We start from the raw sequence: 14640 nt of genomic DNA, 5'->3' as shown, positions 1-14640 counted from the left end.
AATCCTAGAAAAAATAAGGAAACAAAACAGATCAGGTGCCAGGCAAATGAACAAGTTCCCAGGTCTCTAATTGCCAAAAAGTTTTCTAACTAGACAAGTCAGGCTGAGCTCCTGACTCCACCCCTTACTCCACCTCCCTTCCTCCCCCCTCTCCTTGCTCTCTAACTCCATCTTCTCCTGTCCCAGCTCCAGCCCACCATTTTCCCAGCAGGCCCTGCAACAAACCTCTCCTAGCACTGAAATGGGAGCGGCGTGGAATCAATTAACCCTTCCCTCGCCACAGGGGTCTAACACTCCCGCCCTTTCGGGCTTTTCCAAGACATTCCATCCTCACCCTTTCATCAGGGAAGGTCCGGTCACCGGCCTCCCCTCTTTTAAATGTCTTTAGCCTCTCCCCTTCATCCTTTCACCCCATTTCCGCAGTAGGATCTGTATCAGCTTTCTGTGCTTAATCCGGAAGGGGAGTCGCTGTGGCGCCCCTGGGATGTGCTTTGGTGTCTTCCACACTCCTACCCCCACCCACAGGGACCAGAAGCAATCGCACCCTTGCACTGACCTGTAGGTATCTGAAGATTTTCCTCTCTTTTTGAACCTCGACTTATGTCGCGCCCAAAAGATAGAGTCCTGGAGAAAGACAGGAATGCTTGGTGAGCACGGCAGTGCTTGGATCAAAAGGTCTCTTTAACGAACACAAGCCTTGATGGCACAAAGTTTTTCCACGTCCCCCTCTTCTCCCTCCTTTTGTGACAACCCCGCCTTCATCCGTACCCTCCATCTCACAGTAAGAGAGTAAAGACTGATACAAGTTTTTCCCACATTGTTATTGTTTCTTCTCTCCTTCTCTCTCGTATTTTGCCTTTCTCCCTCTTTTCTTTCTTTCTGCCCTACTCATTAGCTACCTCCCTCCCAATCTGTCCCATCCCTCACCAAGCCGCCCTAAACCTCTCGCACAAAATAGTTTAGCAGAGCCCTAGGTTAAGAGAAATAGTGCGGGATAAACATGTTTTCTGATCTCTGCCCCCTCCATCGTATGGCCTCTGAGCCAGCGCCCACTATTAAAGTACCTGGAAGGAGCCGAGCTACTCTTCTCTTGCAGGACTGAGCTGCTACTGAAGAACTGGGCCTGGACTATAAGGACTTCTGCACACGTCGACTGCTGGTCACGTGAGGGCCGCGTCATCAATGAGCTCCAGCCCTTGGTTATCCTTCCCATTAACATTGCAGCCCGCCCCCTACATTCCCTTCATTCGATACTGTCAATCTTTTTTCTTATTTGCCAATCGGAGACAATAAAACTGGTATCGTCACCAAGTAGTATCTATTCACCTTACTCAGATTACACAGGAAAGATCAGTCTTTTAGGGTACGTCGACCAATTCTCCTAATTTGGGAAATCATCTCTTTCTCTCCTTTGCTCCCCGTACTTCCCTTCCCCTCCCCCAAAATCCTACAGTCCACCATTTCTCTGGGAATCTTATCCTTCGTTAAAATGGGGGAAGGTCGTAGATGCGCGCTCGTGGGGGTAGGGGGAGGTTGGATAGAGTAGGAATGTTTAGCTTCAAAGGATAGGAATGTTTAGCCTCACTAGCCCTCTTAAGTAATTTTCTGTCGTGTTCTGTTTTAAGCAATAGTATGTTTTTAAATGATATTTAAAAGGGAATACCTCATAAGCATTATTTAACACTGGATGAAGAGAAAAATATCTTCATTAAATAAAATTTAAGGTTTTGGAAAGTATTCTAATTGCTACAAGTGAAATGACAGTATTAACAGCCCACTGGTGTTAAGATTTTTAAAAGTCTTACAAAAATGGCATCTTTTGCAAACTGACTTTAAAAACAGAGCCAATTTTGTCTCGTTAGTTTTGCATCCACAATCCACTACTCTTTCTGGCTGAGCTTAAGCTATTATTAGATGTCTGAACTTTTAATTGATGGCTGCTGGCAGCTTCCACTTGCAAATAACGGCTCCAGACAAATAAAGGCTCTTTTTCGTGTCCTTTGTGGGATCTAGTGTCTTTGTTAAAGAGAAAAGCCTGCTTTTCATTCTGTGAACTTCGGTGGAACTCAAAGAAATATGTTTGTTGGTAAACTTTTGTTATCAAGAACAGAATGTTTGTAGGGAAACAGTGCCCATAATGAAGCAGAAAGAAGAGAGCTCTTTGTATGCTGCCATTGATTGCTGGGCTTATTAAGCATCTGGGATTTTTCGTTCATTCATTCGTGGCACTCTTGACACTCTGATAGTATTCAGTGTGCTCCATTAAAACATCTCAGAGCCATCTCAGAGAACTCCACACCCTAGCAAAGAGCTATTTATACCCCACCTTTAGTGCTGCAGTAGTCACCATAGCAAAGAATACTGTTCAGCTAAAAAAAAGTAGTCATAAAATTTTCAAGAAGATTAATGGACTTAGAATGTATAATATTAACTGAGGTCACATAATATCAGCAAGCAAAAAAAAAAAAACACGTATTCTATCTCATATGCAGAACCTAGCCAACAATATATGTATATATGTATATATGTATATATGTGAGGACAGTATAACACATAAAAAATGAAAACAAGAAAGAACTAAAATTAGGAGGCCAGGAAGGACTGAATGCAGAGAATGGCCATTATGTATAGAAGAGGACATAAATCTAATGATTTTTCTCGTACTATCTTTGTCATGGATTTTTCATTTTTTGATGGTAGGCAAGTACATAAAATAGATTCAGTAGTGAAAATGTAAACTCCAGTGTGAAGCTCCACAACTTCAGACTAGATATTGTAATTGTATAGAAATTCATTGAAATGTGCAGACTTTGGTTCTGATTCATTTCAGAACGTGATATTTTTTATTTGCAAGTTTTTTTTACAATAAAGTTTATAAAAAATAAACTATCAACATGAATAATTGTTGTTATCAAAAAACAGAGAGAACCAGGTAGTGGTGGATCAGGCCTTTAATCCCAGCACTTAGGAAACAGAGGCAGGTGGATCTTTGTGGGTTCAAGGTTAGCCTGGTATACAGTAGGACAATCAGGCATACACAGAGAAACCCTGTCTTGAAAAACCAAAGCCAATAACAAACAAAAATACATAACAACAGCAAACCCTGTGCTATTGTAAAGAAAAAAAAACAGATCTTCTGAAACCCAGACTTCACTAGTATCTGTAGGTGTAGGTAGTCATATCTGGACCAGCTATTGACCTGGAGAGTAAAGAGAAAGAGAAAGGGGGTGTGGTTGGGAAAGTCTCTTGGCAAGTGTAATCACAGCAGTCCACCAATGAGAAAGAAAAAGGTCTCAAAAATAAATATTTTGTTAACTTAATGCTTAATAATTTATACTAAATCATAAAATTCATTCCACAAATGGGAGATACATTTTCTATTATTTGAGAGGAGTGTTTAACCACTTCCCACAAAATGTTTGCACTTTTTGTGATCATATCATTACAAATACTATTAATAGCAAAATTGACTTTATGTAGAATCTATGGATTTTAATGTTTGTATTTGTTTAAGTATCACTACAGTCAGAACATAGTTTACTAGCACCCCAGATTCTCTTATTCTATCTTTTTAGCTATATCATACCCTTTTCCCTATACACTTTAGTATAACCGTCTTGCCTTTGTCCTTCACAGAAAACTAACAATTCTGAAACAAAGTGGTGTATTCTGAAGCAACAGCACAGACGATATCAAGTGAACAAAATACCATACAAATACCATGAGCTCCTCTAGGACATAGGTTCCTCTAAAAAGGAACCACAGAAGCATTTTATCATCCCAAGAAGAAAGTAGGTAGACAAACTAAAAAACAATGGGAAAATCCCCTTCAAGATTCAGGGGTTGTAATCGGCCCAGACTGAAAATTTAAACAGAGGCAAGAGATCAGGCACCTAACATACATTGCGAAATTTGAATCAGCAGATACATGCAACTGCTAAACCTGTTAAAGAAGGTGATGCTAATTGGCTGTTAAAAGGAACAATTTAGGCTATTTATTGCTATACAACTTAGACTTTGAAGACACTTAACACTTTATCTCTCCACAATGTTACTGCATTGTAGTCCAATGAAATTTAGATAATTTAAAAACTCAAATATTGCCCCTTTGAGGGAATTTTTCTCCACAATGCTCTGAATATCTGTTTTTATAGTTGTTTTATGTATCAGTGCTTTATTCTTCTCTTTCTAGTTACTATTCAGTCATGTGGATATCCCACTCCATATCCATTCACCCACTGAAGAAAGAGCATTGAGGTTTTCTAGTGCTGAGCATCTCTGAAGAAAGTTGTATAGAGTTTAGTCCCTTCTACAGAGTTTCTCCACCTAGCACCTCTGTCTTTCCCTCCAACCTACCTCACACCCATCAAAGATCATTTCCCCCTGCTTTGAAATGTCAGTTTACTTCTCAGAAGTCCCTGCTGGCAAGCTGCAAGTAAATCCTCCACACTTCATTGTAAGCATGAATCTTTTGATGACCCCAAGGACACTCATTACCAAACCAGTCATGGACTTCTCTGCTTCATTGTGTCTCAAATATGTCTCATTCAGCCCTCTCATTGTTCTTAATGCCATTTTCTTCCCCTATGCTATCCTCTTGTGTGTGGGAGGGAGAGAGGGAAGAGGGGGGATTTCTTTGTGTAACCCTGACTGTCCTGGAACTCACTATGTACAACCAGGTTGGTCTCAAACCCAGAGATCCCCCTGCCTTTGCCTCCTGAGTGCTAGGATTAAAGGTGTGTGACACTATCATCCCACTACTGACACACACACACACACACATACACATACACACACACACACACACACACACCCTTCTTGGTTATAGTTCTCTATATGCTTAGGGCACCCAAAGCTACCTCACCTGGAAGTGATCTTTCCCTCCATTGTCACAATTTTGCATAAGGTTTGGATCCCTCCCATGACCTTTAATGAACGCTTCCTAGCACCGTTTCTTTTTCATGTGTTTGTGTGTGAGTGTGTATGCATGTATTGAGGGGATTTTCGAACTAGACAGCAGTGACTTGTGGGTTAGGAGTGGGGATCAGGGATCATGCTCCAACTCTCCTCTTTTTGTAGTGATTCTTGTAATAGTGACTGGCATGTCTCCCATAAGTTCCCTCGTTTTTATGAGTTTGAGTGTGCTGGAAATGTAGCTCACTGGTAGAATTCTTACCTAGCATATACTAAGCTCTGAGTTCACTCCCTAGTGTGAACACATACATGCACACACATGGGGTTCTGGTTGGCCTATAAACAAACTTTTCTGCTCCCACAAAAACTGAAGTGAAAGTGTTGTCTTCTTTACCTGTTCTTACATGTAGTCACAGCCCTAAGGATGTTATTGGTGGAGATCATTAATCCTTTTTTCCCAAAGTCTCAGAAGAGAAATATCAATCAGTTTACTAGTGTTCATCTGACAAAGAATCAATACAGGTCTTCAGTCCTCTCTGAGCAATATCAGTACAGGAGTGTAACAGTCTTGCAAATGAAGTTAGTCCCAGTAGATTTTAAATGCAAGTGAGTTTTAAGATAATACCATTGTACTAACTTAAATATGCATCTCTTGGGGTTGGAGCGATGATTCATTTACTAAGAATGCTTTCTGCTCTTCCAGAGGACCAGAGTTCAATTCCTAGCAACCACATAGGGCTTCACATCTGCCTTTAATCCTAGCTGCAGGGTATCTAACATCTTTTTTTCTGACTTCTGCTGGCACTTGAGCACACATAAATAAAAATGTAAAATTTTCTTCTCTTACTAAAAGAAGAAGAAAAAGATATTCGAGCTAATTTTAATAATGGGGGATGTAAGTTCTGGAGAATTGCCACACTGGATATCTGAGTTAGTTTTTATCTTCTTTGTATGTACCCAGCCTACAATGGAGGTGCTTCTAAATCCCAAAGTGCCCCCAGGTTATTCAAGGAGGGGAGGAGGCTGCAGTTGGCCATCCAGTCATATCCAGGATGCTCTTAGCTATGACTCTGATGTTTATGTTTTATTTTGTTTTTTTTTTTTTTTTTTTTTTTTTTTTTTTTCAAGTAGACCAGACTGGTCTATGTTTTATTTCTAAGTAATTTTAATAGTCTTGCATTCTGATTCTCTCTATATGAAAATGCATCTTGCACATTTCTTTATTGCTTTTATTTACTGCAATGTAGTACTTCAATACATGCATTGTGCAATGGTCAAATCAGTGTAATCAGCCTATCCATAACCTCAAAAATGTATCTTTTTTGGGGGTAAGAACATCAAAAATCCATTCTTCTAGGTAGTTTGAAGTTACACAATAAATTATAGTTAACTGTATAGTTCACTGTAGAGAAGACTTAAACCTCCTATCAAATTGTATGTTTGCATCCATTGAGCAATCTCTCCCTATTTTTCATCCCTGTCATTGCAGTATCAAGGGTAAAGATGGTAGAATGAATAAATAATAGATCTTGGGCTGACTTCCCCTTTAATTAATTCTGCTTTTTGTTACCCTATTTCTTGACATAAAATATGTTTCAGCTGGGTGGTGGTGGCACACACCTTTAATCCCAACACTCTGGAGGCAGAGACTCTGTGAATTTGAGGCCAGCCTGGTCTACAGATTGAGTTCCAGGACAGCCAGGGCTGCACAGAGAAACCCTGTTCCCAAAACACAAAACAAAATAAAAACGTTCTACAGGTTTAGCATGGATAAATTTAATAAGTTCTTCGAATTATTCAGAATAGCCATTCGCCACAACAACTTAAACTTTTGGCAATGTTTATAATGTATATTATTTTTTTCCCACCCATTTCTTTTGCCTTCTGTTCACTTACTGAACTCACATTGTAAATTATCATGGCAGTTAATGCAGCACCTGTAACACTGTAAACCTGAAGTGCTGTGTCAAGGCCATTAACTTTCAACTCCCATAAATCGTTCTGCTTAGAGTTCAAAACAGATATTATGTTATATTTGACCCAGTGCTTACCCATTTTAACATCTGTACCCTTTTTTCCTGGCTTCCTAATTGGTATCTCTAAGACTGAAATTTACATAATATAATTGGATTCAACTTTGTAAGCACTCCATTGGTAAAATGTGAAGTTGGTCAAAATAGTTTAAAATTCTATCACTACAAAATGCTTAAATAAATACATATTTTGGAAAAGAAGATACAAAATGGAACAGGATAAAGTACATATAGTAAAGTAGATTATATTAAGGTTATATATGGAGTGAAAATGACAGAATATTATTTAGAAAATGGTTCCATGTGCCTCTATAATCTATTTATTTATATATAGATGGTATTTATATATACCATATGTCTACCTATCTGTATCATCCATCTTGTATCATCTGTTATCCATCCATCCATGTATGTGTGTGTGTATCTATGTATCTATCTATCCATCCATTCATCTTTCTAAATTCAAATACTTTATTAAAAAGTTATATTTTTCACCGGGCATTGGTGGCATACACCCTTAATCCCTGCACTCGGGAGGCAGAGGCAGGTGAGTTTCTGCGAGTTTGAGGCCAGCCTGGTTTACAGAGCTAGTTCCAGGACAACCTCCAAAGCAATACAGAAAAATCCTGTTTTGAGAAACAAACAAACAAATAAAGGTTAAAAAAAAGTTGTTTTCGGGCTGGAAAGATGGCTGGGCTGAGGGGTTGAGTGCATTGGCTGCTCTTCCAGAGGTCCTGAGTTCAATTCCCAGCAACCATATGGTGACTGAAGGCATACAGAACACTGTATACATAATAAATAGATCTTTTTTTTTAAAGTCATTATTTTGGTATAAACATAGAATGATTTTGCTTTTTCTAGCAAATATCCACTTTCTTGTGGAATTATGGGTTTCTTTACTGACATTTCAATTTGGTTCTTCAGTCACTTTCATTTATTAAGATTCGGTTTCATTTTATTTAATAATTTTAATTTTAAGGATATGCCCACACCATCTTTGCTTACTACTTACAAAACATACTTATTAAAACTGCATCACCCTACATGTGGAGCCGGGGACAGGGGATGGGAGGGGAAGGAGGTCAGGGGGCATGAAAGAATGGGAGAGAGGTAAAGAGGGAGGGAGATGGAACTGGGATCAATATGTGAAATAAAAATAAAAAATAAATTATAAAAAATAAGAAGTTAATATTTAACACATTGCTTTTAAGTAAAGAGTATTCAAACTTGGCAAGCTTTTCCACTGTTTTGTGCTCAAAGATTCAACCTAGGATACAATGTTCCAATTAGTTCACAAGTCTTTTTGGTCAGCTGCCTTTATTTTCTATGACCTTGACATACTTAAAGATAAAAAATATTCTCACAGAACATTTCACACTTTATATTCTCTAATATTTGCTCATGATTACATTGGGGTTATTGATTTGGAAGAAGAATATCAACGAGGTAAAATATCTTTTTCACCACAAGCCTAGGATGTGACATAAACACAGCATGTCAGTTCATTTAGAACACTTGGTTAATGTTGTCTGATGGATGTTTTCACTTGTAAAGTTACCGTTTCTCTTTCATACCCTTTTTGTAGAAGCAAATTTCTTCCACTGAGCTGCATGCCTGGCAAGAAGTGATTTTCTACATTTAGTCCATATTGAAGCAGAAGAGGATTAGGACTACTCCATGCAGGATGGAGTAGTGTTAGAGAATTTGTGAGTGTGTTTTAAAAGCAGCCACAGTGATTAGTGAATATATAGGGACAGATCATTTGAAGTTACATAAATACTATGCAGAGTTTGCCTACATAAATTACTAATATGATCCCTCAAAGGGCAAATTTTATTATTATTATTATCGTGATTTTTTTTTTGAGACAGGGCCTCACTATGTTGCTCAGGCTGTCCATGAACTCAATCTGTGAAACAGACTGGCTTAGTACTCAAGAGATCTGCCTGCCTCTCCCTTCCAAATGCTGGTATCAAAGGTTTGTGCCACTACAACCAGCCAGCTAAGGTGAATTTTTACTATCCCATATTCCTTTTACATTTAATATTGCAAGTTACACAGGCATAGAGGCATTTACTTTTAATTCCAACATCGGACAGGCAGAGGCAGGAGGACAGTATGGTGTACATACCAGCCAGGGCTGCATAGTGAAACTCTCTCAAAAAGTAGATGGATGGATGGATGGATGGATGGATAGACAGACAGACAGACTACATTCTAATTAATCTCACCAACACCTACTGTTATGGTGTTTTCATTCTTCTAAATCCTTCCTCACTCTTATTTACAAATCCCCTTCCCAAATTCAAATAACTCAATAGTTTAAGTATTTTCTGACTCACTGAATTAAACATGGGTATCTGTGTGACTATGGGTTTCAAACTCTCTATTATAGCTTTGTGGGCTCACAGGTATGTACATGGCTAATGACACTGATTTCCCTCTCCCAGAATCCATAATTGCCATGAGTTCTGTGTGGAGAGTAGGGTGTCACGAACCCCTTTCTCACCTAATACTGATTATTAATAGGATCAATCTTGTACAGATAACAACAGCATCTGTGATCTCATGACTACCATTGATTGTGTTCTTCTCCCTGTCCTTCCCTTGCCCTTTCTCCTCTCATTCATTTGATGCATATGTAGCTCTTGCTCACAACTAAATAGAACACACTGGCTTCAAACTCACAGAGCTCTTCATGCTTCTGCTTCCCAAGTGCTAGGATTAAAAACCTGTGCTACCAGAAAGGCCTGCCTCTGCAACTGTTGTTTTTAGTTCAGAAGAGGCATTTTACTAACCTTCTTTATATATTCTAGTTTTTACATCCTTTCCTTTTCCTCTTCCTCAATGTTCCTTCAATTAAGATTCAAGAAGGGGTGGTGTAAATGTCTTCTTTGGGGTTCCATATTTAACTGTCATTCTCAGTAACTTGGTGAACCACACATCATTGTGTTCACTGAAAATGGAGACTTCTTTGATTATGACTGAGAGCAACATTAGTTTAGTGATATAAACATGGATATTTTGAAGGCAGCTTAGTGCTATGTCAATTTAACTAAACAACAAAAATAAGTTCCTTTCTCAGGCCTATGGCTTCCCCAGCCATGTGGATTTGACCAGGTTTACAGCAACAGATATCCTTCCTTTGGCATGAGTGGCCTCAAATCTAATTTAAAAAGCAGTTGGTTAGCCCCAGTCATGCCATTGCTTCACAAATGGGGATTAGTAGAGAAGTCATTAAAGTTCACAGCTATGTAACATCATCAGTTTTTCTACCCTAACATCATACTGGCACCTTGTGGCACTAGTAAGTTTAGTCAACAATGAAGATTTCAGCTTATTTCCAACTTGATTTCTCTATACCTTTCAACCAAGGTATGCAATACGTTTAGCAATAGGAGCTTTAATATCAATGTCTTTTACATCAACTTTTGCTCGTGCCATTAGTTGAATAGGCTGTCTTCTGTTTTAAACCAATGTATGTTTTTTTGTGTGCCTTTGTTACAAATTGGGTGGCTAGAGTCATACACATGACTCATTTTTTGACCCTCACTTCTATTTTAGTGCCTACATGTATGTTTTGGTTTATTTATTTGATTTGTTGAGACATTGATCTGTGTACCCCAGGCTGTCTTGGAACTCACTTCATAGACCCAGGCTGCCTTCATACTTAGAGATCCACCTGCCTCTGTACCCTAAGTGCTGGAGGTAAAGGCATGTGTCACCACCACCTGACTGATATGTATGTTTTTATGTTCATATACAGCTTATTTTGATACTATGACTCTAATATAATTTGAGGCAAAATATTGTGATCCCTCCATCATTTCTCTTTCTAGTTATAATCAATTTGACTGTTCAGAATCTTATGGGCATCCATGTGAATCATAGGACTTTTAAAAATTCTGTGATGAATATCATTGAACTTTTGATAGCTGTTGCACCAGATCTGTACAAGACTTGTGGTAAGATAGCCATTTTCACCATATAAATTCTATCAATTCATAAGCATGGAAACTCTTTCCACTACCTTTGTATTGTCTTACATTTCCTTGTTCAGTGTCTTAAAATAGAGGTTTTTCATTTGCTTGGATAAATTTATTCCTAAGCATTTTTAAAAGTTCTTGTGTGCGTAGAGGGGAGTGGAGAGATGGCTCAGCAGCTAAGATCAGTGGCTGCTTTTCTAGAGGTCCTGAGTTCAATTGCCAGCAACCACATGGTGGCTCATAACCATCTGTAATGAGATCTAATGCCCTTTTCTGGCCTACATGCAGGTAGAATACTATATATATAATGAATAAATAAATCATTTTTAAAAAAGTTATTGTGAATGATTTTTCTTTTACAATTTCTTTATTTGCAAGTTCATTATTGGTATGTGGAAAAGGCACGTGTTTGTAGCCTACTACTTCATTGTGTTTATCTGATCTAAGGAGTTTCTTGTGCAATTTTCAAGGTTTTCAAAGTACAGGCAGAAATATAAGGCCAATAAACATTTAGAAAAGTGTTCAACATTTATAGCTATGAGGAAATAGAAGTTAAACTGCATTGAGATTCAAGTCAGAGCCTCTATCATCTGTAAGACCCTCAGAATGAGGAGTCTTCCAGGTTCGGTCGATACCCCAAGAACTCAATGTCCAGTCCAGTTGCTGCAAAACGCTAGAGGCTTTAATGAACAGGAAACGTTTGCGCAAACGGGCTCCTCCAGCACACAGGCTAGGGAGAAGCCCCCTCCCTTGGGCCCAGGTGTTTTTAAAGGCAAACCCACAAGCTTAGGGAGGGGGTGGGACCCTCTGTCCATTGAGTACGTGACCCTTGGAGGTCGGATGGTCTCGCTATTAGGGTCAGCAGACCTTAGGACTTCAGGTGTGTTAATTAATCTTGTCTGGGCAAACCAGAGTTACAGCTATCTCTTGACCCTATTTACCACCTGTTGACTCACAGGAAAGGAGGGGCAGTGTGAATTCTTCTTATCTCTGGGCCTTGTGAGAGGAAGCTAGCAAATTCCATGGAACAGATATTGGTTTTTAGGTTAGTCCATCATTAACATTACTTTTTAGGTCTTTCACATCAAGAAATGAAATTGTAATAAACTCTAGTGTGGATGTGGGGAAAGGGACTGCTGATGAGAAATGTAAAGTGATGCAGCCACGATGGAACTCAGATTAGAGGTTGCTCAAAATACTAAAAATGGAACTGCCATAATATCTAGCTACACTACTCCTGTGTATAGACACAAAAGATTCTAAGTCTTACCAAAAAGATGCTTTCATATCCATGTTTATAGCTATACTGTTCACAATAGATAAGCAATGGAAGCAGTGCTTTAGATACTTATCAAAGATAACTAAAGAAAATGTGGTAAATACACACAATGGAATTTTATTAGCCATAAAAATTTAAATCATGACATCTTTAGGAAAATGGATGGAACTGGAAATCATTATGCTAAGTGAAATAAACCAGACTCAGAAAGACAAATGCAACATTTTCTTTCATAGGCAGAACCTAGTGTATGAGTGTGTGTGTGTGTGTGTGTGTGTGTGTGTGTGTGTGATGCAGCTATAAGTTTCCCATGAAAGGGGAAGACGAGATATTAATGCGAGGAATGGGATATTGTGATATGAAAACAGAAAGGGAACTATTGTGAGAAGAAGGCGCCCAACAGCAGAGGGCAGGTTGGCAGCAAAGAGCAGTGGGGATGGTGTATGAGAACAAAGTGTGTACAAGAATGTGATAACAAAATCCATTACTTTGTTTACTAACTTTAAAAAGCCATTAAAAAATTTTGAAACATTGTTTCAAACATAATATTTTAAATGATCAAATCACCTTTCAGTTCAGTCAAGAGTAGTAGGGAAATAAGCATTTGTACTACATTTCATAATTTTATAATGACCTTTATCTATGGTATTCTTCTTTTAGATTACCATACAAAGTATTGAGTTTCATTATGGAATCTTCATATATACTGTTCTTACGTATTTACATTACTGTCTGAGGTAATTACTTTCAATGTGAAGAACTTAAAATATTTTTTTTAAGAAGAAAATGTGAACAACACAGTTTTGCTTTTTATTTACTTAGGAGTGTGTTTATTTTGTCTTCTTCTGCTATAGCTTTGATGAGTACAGTCCTTTGTTGACAGTTTTTATATTTGAACACACATATATATACCATCCTACTTGTTTGTGGCATTTATTGTTTGGGAAATAAGTTAGGCATAAATTTACAGGGGTTTTCTTGTAAATGATGAGTTCCTTCTTTCCTGTTGCTTTCAATGTTTTTACTACTATTGTATCTGGAAATTTCTTCACATTTATTTTACTTGAAATTTATCGAACTTTTAGATTTTTGGGGCAAATTTTGGAAGTTTTCAGATATTATCTCTTTAGATTTCCATCTGCTCTTCCTCCTCCTTTGATACTGTTTGTTGGTATAACTTATGGCATACCACATTTCTTTGAATTCTGTTTATTTTCCTTTTAATTTTTTATTCTTCAAATTACAAAAGCTCTTTCAATCCAATCATTCACTCTTCTTTTCTTGTCTTAACTCATTGCAGTTCTTGTAGAATTTTTTTTTTAAATTCAGTGTTCTTACATTCTAGGCTTTCCATTTGTTTCTTTTTTATGTAGTATCTGTCTCTTTATAAATTGTTTGCCATCGTATTGCTTTCACTACCTTAATAACATGGTTTAAAAACTGAGACATCTTCAGGGTGTGGTGGCTCATACCTTTAATGCCAGTGCTCAGAGAGGCAAAAGTGGGAGGACCTGTATGAATTCCAGGTCAGCTAGGTTTATTTAGTGAGATGCTATCTCAGAGACAGATAGAGATAGAGAGGAAGTGAGAGAGAGAATATTTCAGTTCCTCTTGTTGCCTCATATAAGGCTCATACTGTTAATTTGCATTCTATTTGAAACAAGAGCTTTTATAATATATATATATATATATATATATATATATATATTTCTCTCAGAGGATTACTATTATTAATTATTTGCTTTGTTTCTGACAGTCACGTTTATTTTCCCTGTACCCTTGCTGTGTGGAACTTCTCATGTTGTTCCTTACAAAGAGCCTTGGGTTTAGACACAGTAAGTTTGTGTTTTTTCTAACCCTGCCTTTGACTTTCTCATTCTGTGAAAATACCTGGCTGCTACAAGCCACCAATTGCAGGATAGTTTATAACTTCCACAGTACACTTAGGAATGAAGTACTATACACACAAGGATGACCCCAAATAAAAGTCTAGGCAATAGTGGAGAGGAGGACTGAACTGGTCTTCCCCTGTAACCACACTGAGGTCTACCATAATTGTCAAACCTTCATCTAGTAACTGATGGAAGCAGATGCAGAGATCCACAACTAACCACTAGGCCAAGTTCCCAGAGTCCAGTTGAAGAGAGGGAGAAGCTCTAATAATCCGAAAAGCAAAGGGGTGAAGACCATGCTGGGCAAATCCACAGAAACAGCTGACCTGAGCAAGTGGGAGCTCCCCCAACCCAGACTGACAGCTGGGGAACCTGCACAGGACTGAACTAGTCCCTCAGAATGCAGATGACAGTGGGTGGATTGAGCATTTTATGAAGCCACTGGCAGTGGATCCAGGATCTGTCCTTAGTGCATAGATTGGCTTTTTGGAGCCCACTTTCTATGGAGAGTTACCTTGCTCTGCCCAGTCACAGGG

Source organism: Phodopus roborovskii, unplaced genomic scaffold (genome assembly GCF_943737965.1).
Source record: "Phodopus roborovskii unplaced genomic scaffold, PHOROB, whole genome shotgun sequence".
NCBI classification, from domain to species: Eukaryota; Metazoa; Chordata; class Mammalia; order Rodentia; family Cricetidae; genus Phodopus; species Phodopus roborovskii.
The sequence above is the reverse complement of the archived record's forward strand: the minus strand, read 5'-3'. Positions refer to the sequence as shown.